The sequence below is a fragment of the Aethalodelphis obliquidens genome, unplaced genomic scaffold (assembly GCF_003676395.1).
Source record: "Aethalodelphis obliquidens isolate GAN/ISIS:26980383/991018 unplaced genomic scaffold, ASM367639v1 scaffold38, whole genome shotgun sequence".
NCBI lineage: Eukaryota > Metazoa > Chordata > Mammalia > Artiodactyla > Delphinidae > Aethalodelphis > Aethalodelphis obliquidens.
In genome coordinates, this window is record NW_020837982.1 from 19,027,649 (window position 1) to 19,034,398 (window position 6,750).

The 6,750-nt window shown below is 56.6% G+C and overlaps 1 long non-coding RNA gene across 1 annotated transcript in view; it reads left to right on the forward strand.

The window, feature by feature from the left end:
- Positions 1-4,295: 4,295 nt before the first annotated feature.
- Positions 4,296-6,750, forward strand: part of LOC113633169 (uncharacterized) — a 4,281-nt gene continuing 1,826 nt past the window's right edge. The window contains exon 1 of the long non-coding RNA XR_003438093.1: positions 4,296-6,714. This is a non-coding gene — a long non-coding RNA (uncharacterized LOC113633169). The remainder of the gene's footprint in view (positions 6,715-6,750) is intronic.

A 6,750-nucleotide genomic window follows, 5' to 3' on the forward strand; every position in this document is an offset into this window, starting at 1 on the left:
CGGGCCCAGCCGCTCCGCGGCATGTGGGATCTTCCCAGACCGGGGCATGAACCAGTGTCCCCTGCATCGGCAGGCGGACTCTCAACCACTGCGCCACCAGGGAAGCCCAAGAGAGACACCGAATTTTTAACTTCACTTAATTTTAATTTTTTTTCGATCCTAAAGTCAAGGGCAATTATTGAGAGATGCACACTTCTTCAAAATATATTTATTTATTTATTTGGCTGTGCCAGGTCTTTTTTTTTATAACAACACCTTTTATTAATTAATTAATTAATTTTTGCTGTGTTGGGTCTTGGTTTCTGTGCGAGGGCTTTCTCTAGTTGTGGCGAGCGGGGGCCACTCTTCATCGCGGTGCGTGGGCCTCTCACTGTCACGGCCTCTCTTGTTGTGGAGCACAAGCTCCAGACGCGCAGGCTCAGTAGTTGTGGCTCACGGGCCTAGTTGCTCCGCGGCATGTGGGATTCTCCCAGACCAGGGCCCGAACCCGTGTCCCCTGCATTAGCAGGCGGATTCTCAACCACCGCGCCACCAGGGAAGCCCTGCGCCAGGTCTTAGTTGCAGCATGTGGGATCCAGTTCCCTGACCAGGGATCAAACCTGGGCTGCCTGCGTTGGGAGTGTGGAGTCTCCACCTCGGGACCGCCAGGGAAGTCCCACTTAATTTGAATTTAAATGTAAATCTCACAAGACTCTAGCAGCCGCGTCCGGAGAGCGCCAGTTCGGCAGCTCCACCTGGTGGCTCCCCTTCCCCAGCCTCGACCCAGCCCCAGCGGGAGCCAGACAGGCCGGTACCCCGCCCAGCCCTGCGGTCCGAGCCTCGGGGTCAGCACACCACCACGCCCCGCCCTGAGTGGGCAGCCAGCAGATCTTCCCATCCTACTAAATCATCACTCTGTTTGCCCCCAAGTCTCGCGCTCTGTGGCCGGCTAGGCATCTGGTCTCCCACACATCTGCTGCTCTCGTGGCCGGAGCCTGGGAAGCCGGTCAGAACGAAACCCGCAGCCTCCGCAGATGTGCTCCTCTGACATGGGCACCCGCCCGTCTTTCCTGTCAGGAGCCAAGAATACTCAGGCTGCTAATTTGAACAGAAACAGTGAAGTTCTCTCTCTCGCCTCTTTGGGCAGTTATTCCGCAATTTCAGTTTTCAGAAACAAAACCCTCCCGTATGCAAAATTCGTAGATGGCTGTGGTCTCCAGGATGTTCCTCGTAAAACAAATGCGTCTTGCCTGTGGTTTTACAGTTTCATGATCATCCCACGTCGCAGGGGCACAGTTCCGACGGAAGGCTGGCACAGAGCCGCCGGTGAAAGGGCGCGAATGCGGCGTGTTTAGACCAGCAGCGAGTATAGACCAGGGTGTCTCCACATCAGCACGATTCCCATTTGGGCTGGATCATTCTTTCCTGTGAGGCCGTCCTGTGCACTGTCGGATGTTGGCTAGCGTCCCTGGCCTCCACCCCCCACACCACCACACCACCCTTGAGACAAGCAAATATGTCTCCAGACATTGTCACACGTCCCCTGGCGGGGGGCAGAATCGCGTGGGTTGTAGACAAAACCTGGGGAAAGAGGAGCGGGCCGAGTTAAGACTCCGCGGTCACCCCTCTTGGGGAGCAAAGTGCAAAGCCTCTGGACCCCAGAGAGCAAGCTGAACCCCTAGACAGCGTTGCGTGTGGGTTCCTGGCCTTAAACAGGAGAGACTCACGCCGACATCTGTCATGCATTGTTCTGCCTGTCAGGTGCTGGCAGTGTGGGGATGAACGAGCAGATAAGCTTATTATTTCACTCAACAAGTATTTATTGCCTACTATGTGCCGGGCACTGTTCTAAGCACTGGTTGTATTAGTCAAAGTTCTCCAGAGAAACAGAAACAACAGAATTGAGATATATAGACATATATATACACATGTATCCTACTCATGCGGAAATGCAAAGAAGCTGGAATATTCAAAACAACTCTGAGAAAAGAGCAAAGTTGGAGAACTGACACCAGCTTGCTTAAAGCTACGGTAATCAAGAGAGTGTGGTATTGGTGTAGAGCAGACAACTAGGTCAGTGGAACAGAACAGAGAGTCTAGAAAGAGACCCACAGATCTGGACAAGTGAATTGCAACAAAGGTGCAAAGGAAACGCAGTGAAGAAAGGCCAGCCTTTCAACAAATGGTGCTGGAACAATTGAAGTCTGTATGCAAACAAAACAAAACAAACAGAAAAAACCTTGGATCCATATATAAAAATTAATAGGGGGAGGGATAGATTGGGAGTTTGGGATTGACATGTACACACTGCTACATTTAAAACAGACAACCAACAAGGACCTACTGTAAATAAATAAATAAATATTAATACAAAATATTGTTAATACACCATTACACAAAAATCCACATGATACACAAAAATCAACACAAAAGAGGTCATGGACCTAGATGTAAAGCCTAAAAGTATAAACTTCTAGAAAAAATATACGAGAAGACCTTGGTTAGGCCAAGATTTCTTAGATACGACACCAGAAGCACGAACCATAAAAGAAAAGAAAATGGCAAATCGATTTCATTCAAATAAAACACTTCTGCTCTTCGGTAGATGCTGTTCAAGAGAATGAAAAGACAAGCCACAGACAGGAGAAAATACTTGCAAATCAAATCTCTGATGAAAGACTTTTATGCAGAATATGTAAAGAACACTCCTATCCAATAATAAGAAAATAAGCAACCCAATTTTTTGAAGTGGGCGAAAGCTTTGAACAGACACTTCATCAAAGAAGATATACAACGGCCAGTAAGCACATGAGAACATGCTCAACGTCATTCGTCGTTAGGGAAACGCGACTTAGACCCCTAAGGGGACACATCTGCCCACCTATGAGAATGGCTGCCACACCGAGTGCCGGTGAGGACACATGGAAGCGCGGGACTCAAAACACAGACTGTGTGACCATTTTGGTAAATAATACGGCAGATTCTGGACATTTTAAACATGCGCCTACAGTGTGTGATCCAGCGATTCCACTCCTAGACATGCACCCAAGGGAAACGAAAGAACATGTCCATGCAAATGCGGACGCCACGCAAACACGCAGCTCTCTTGGTAACCTCCCAAACCTGGAAATAGCTGAGGTGCCTCGAACTTGCCCGGCCGCTCCCTCTGCCTGGGATGTGCCTCCGACGAGAACCACGCGCCTCCCTTTCCTGCCCCTCGGGCCTTCATCCAAACATCACACTGTCGCGAGGTCTCCCAGACAAACATGCTGACCCCGAAGGCCTGCAGGGCCGGCCCCCTGGGCCTGCGAGGTTCCCGCAGATGACAAAGGCGCTTCGCAGACGCGATTACACTGAGGATCTCGAGATGGGGAGGTGGGCCCGGGTTACCCAGGTGGGCCCGAAATGTGATCTCCAGTGTCCCGTGAGAGGCAGGAAGAAGCAGCAGGTTCCGTGGCCGAAGCAGGATGCCCGGCTGCTGGCTGGGAGACGCCCGACGGGCCGAGGGCTGCGAGGAGTGCAGCTCAGGAGGCTGAAAAGGCAGGGAAAGGTCTCTGCCCGGGGGGACTCCAGGAGGAGCCAGCCCTGCCCACGCCTTCTCCTGGGCCCAGGGGTGCGGGGCCGGGGCTTCTGGACTTCTGAACGGCGAGGGGATAAGTGCGCGTCGTCCGAGTTGCCAAGACAGTGGACCTCCCCACGGCAGCCACAGGGACAGACGCTCTCCCCGTCTTGCTGCTGTCCCCAGGGCCCCACTCCTGCCCTTCTCAGCACCCGACACGCTTCCCATGTTCTTCGTTCGTCTCGTTACCGTGTGTCTCTCTAAGGGGACCATGAACTTGGAGCGGGGCGGGAGACTTGCTCTGCTCTACCCACACTCTCTGCCCTGCAGCCCAGTATATAGTCGGGCTCAGCAAACTCCGTGCTGGAATTCAACAGTGGAACAATAGCCCAGAAGACTTTTAATATTCATTGTACTGCAGGACGTAATTTACCAAATTCCCAGATGGGCCTTGTGTACAACTGGTTGTGTGTGCTCCGTGTTTTTCTGTCCCACTCCCTCTGACCAAGCCCGCCGGTGCCATTTCGCCTCCCAGAGGTAACCATGCTTGTAGTTTGGGTTGTGCGCTCCTGGCCCATGTTTTACATTTTACACCTGTATGGAAGTGTGTAGGGGTTACACCCGGTGCTCCTTGGGGTCTGTGTTTAAAGTTCACACAAATGGAGCGACTTTTCTTCAGGCCGCAGGGGACACACGAGGATCTCCTTCCTTTTCCTGCCGTGCAGTGTTCCATTGTCAGGACATGCAGCACGTTATTCATCCCGCACCCTGCTGCTGCACCGGGCAGAGTCCGGGCCAGAAAAGGAGGGACCACCCAAAACAAGGAGGAGCTGAATGGAGGTGGGCGGGGCCCGCGAGAGCCACACACTCACACCCTCCCCGTCGCCTCTGCAAGGACCGTCGTTGTCCTTGGGTCCTGGGACCGTGTGTTGAAGCTCCTCCAAAGTCCCCACGAGGGGCCTGGCTGGCCAGGCGACTCTGCACTACCCCGGCCAGTTTAACCTAAGAAAGGCAGGGTGACCATTTGGACCTACAAGTGAAGGCACCTCACAAAGGGATTTACCCTGAGTCACCTGCTCCTGGAGGGTCACTAGGAGGACCCCCGCGGGGCTTTCTTTCCACAGTTTTGTCAGCACGACCCCCTTGAACTCCGGCGAGCCACAGAATGATACAGGACAGAGTCCTGGGTCCAGTCTCAGCCGCATCCCTTGCGAGTGTGACTGTACTTCTGTCTCTTCACCCGTCCGCTTGGGGGCATCACAGGTGGAGTCGGCCCACACCCGCCCCAGAGAACCGGCGGGGAGGGGCCAGGCCTGCGCCCAGCAGATACTTAGAAACAGCTCCTTTCTGTAGAAAGAACGGAAGTGCCCGCCTTTCTCTCACTTCCTTTCTGGGGCCTGGGCGGGTTGGCCTGTGACTGGCCAGCTGTTATTTTTGGGCGTCGGTTGCTCCGTGTGAAACCCCGGTCCCCCCAGAGAGGAAGGGGGGGCACCAGGTGACCTCGCCGTTGGTCTGGGGTGCAGCCGGCCCAGGTGCAGTGGTTACTGCCTCAGAGTGAAACCCACACTGGTCAGGCTGGTTCTGCGGCCAGGTTTCCTAGCAGATAAGCACCGTGTGCGGTATTTACAGACACTCAGAACGCAGAGGGGCTGCGGTCCGCTCCCCCGGTTTTGACAGGACGGAAACTGGGGCCCAGCACCTCAAGCGCCTGCTCTGAGGCCACACACGGAGCTTGGGACACCAACAGGACCAGAGTCCAGAGTCTGGACCCCTCCGAGGGGCGGCAGGCTTGCCTGTTTGGAGGAGGAACGTGCTGAGCTTTGAGGACCCTGAGCATCTCCGCCCACCCCGTTGTTCCCAGGGTCCTGGGCCTCCTGGTGGGTGGGCAGGGCTGAGCCTCAGGGGGAGGCAGGGCCATGAGACTGTGTGCCGTCTGGGGTCCCAGAGTCCGCGTCAGGGCAGACGGGGAGAGCCACCTCCGTCCCCCTCACGCCCATTCATGGTGGCCTTTAGCGGTCTTCCCTGCTGCGCCATCTGGGCTGCTCTTTGGCGACCCCCGTGACCCGACTTCACCGCACTGAAAGCGGCTGTGTGGTGACCCCGCACCCCCACGCTTGTTGGGCTTGTGCCACAAGCCAGACGTGGTCAGGGCTGTCCTCACGGACAGGGTGAGGTGCCAAGAAAGCTTTGCAGGAGCCGACGGGTCCCCCTAGCAAGTATCTGGGCACAGAGCTCTCCCGGCCCAGGGACTGCACAGCAAGGCCCTGACGTGCTTGAGGCCCAGAGAGGGAGCCCGTGTGTGGGGTCGTGCGGCTCCTAGAGGGAAGGGCCCGGGTGCAGGGACCTGGCCTCAGGCTCCCACTCCGAGGGCTCTGGCAGAGGACGACGAAGCAGTGACCTGGGCTACAGGTGGCACTCGGCCCGGGCGGGGATCCCACGGACGAGGGCGCAGGCAGGAGAGAGGCCACCTGGCCCAGCCAGGTGAGGGGGGAAGTGGCTCGAAGCAGGCGGGGCAGGAGAAGGTGGGAGGTGGTGGTCTCAGAATCACCGTGAAGGGGACCCCTGAACCTTCCAACAGATGTGGGTGGGCCGTGGAGGGAAGCGGGGCGTCCGAGCCGCTCGGGGCCGGGTGCCCGTACCGCCCTCCCAGCCAGCCTCCCAGAGCCCCGCCAGGCTGCAAGTGAACGAGGCCGCCCACAGGCCTGGCGCTCTGCTCGGCGAGGGCTCGGACACGGTTCTGAGGGTGACGACACCAGAGTCACCGCTCACGAGAACCTCGGGCAAGTCTCCCATCTCCACGTCCATCTTCCTCGTGAGACAGGCATTGATGGGTCTCTCCTCTCCTCCCCAGATCCCTCCCGAGGAGACAGGTGGCTACACATCAGGGGCTGAAACACGAGGCGAGCAGGGCTGGGCCCGGGGGGCTGAGGGGCTGCCCTGGGGCCATGGTGGCCGAGAGGGGGTTCCCTCCCGACGGCAGAGGCAGAGCTGAGGCGCAAGGAAGACAGAGCATCAGGCGGGCGGAAGGAAGGAAGAGTGTTTCAGGCAAAAGGAACAGCATGTGTGAGGGCCCTGAGCCAGCACAGGGGGTGGCAGCTGAGGAACGAAAAGGGGTTTACAGGCAGAGAAGTGCTGGCTGGTGGGCCAGTGGTGACACAGGTGTGCTTGTGACACAGGTGTGGGCGTGGTGGTGACACAGGTATGGCGTGGTG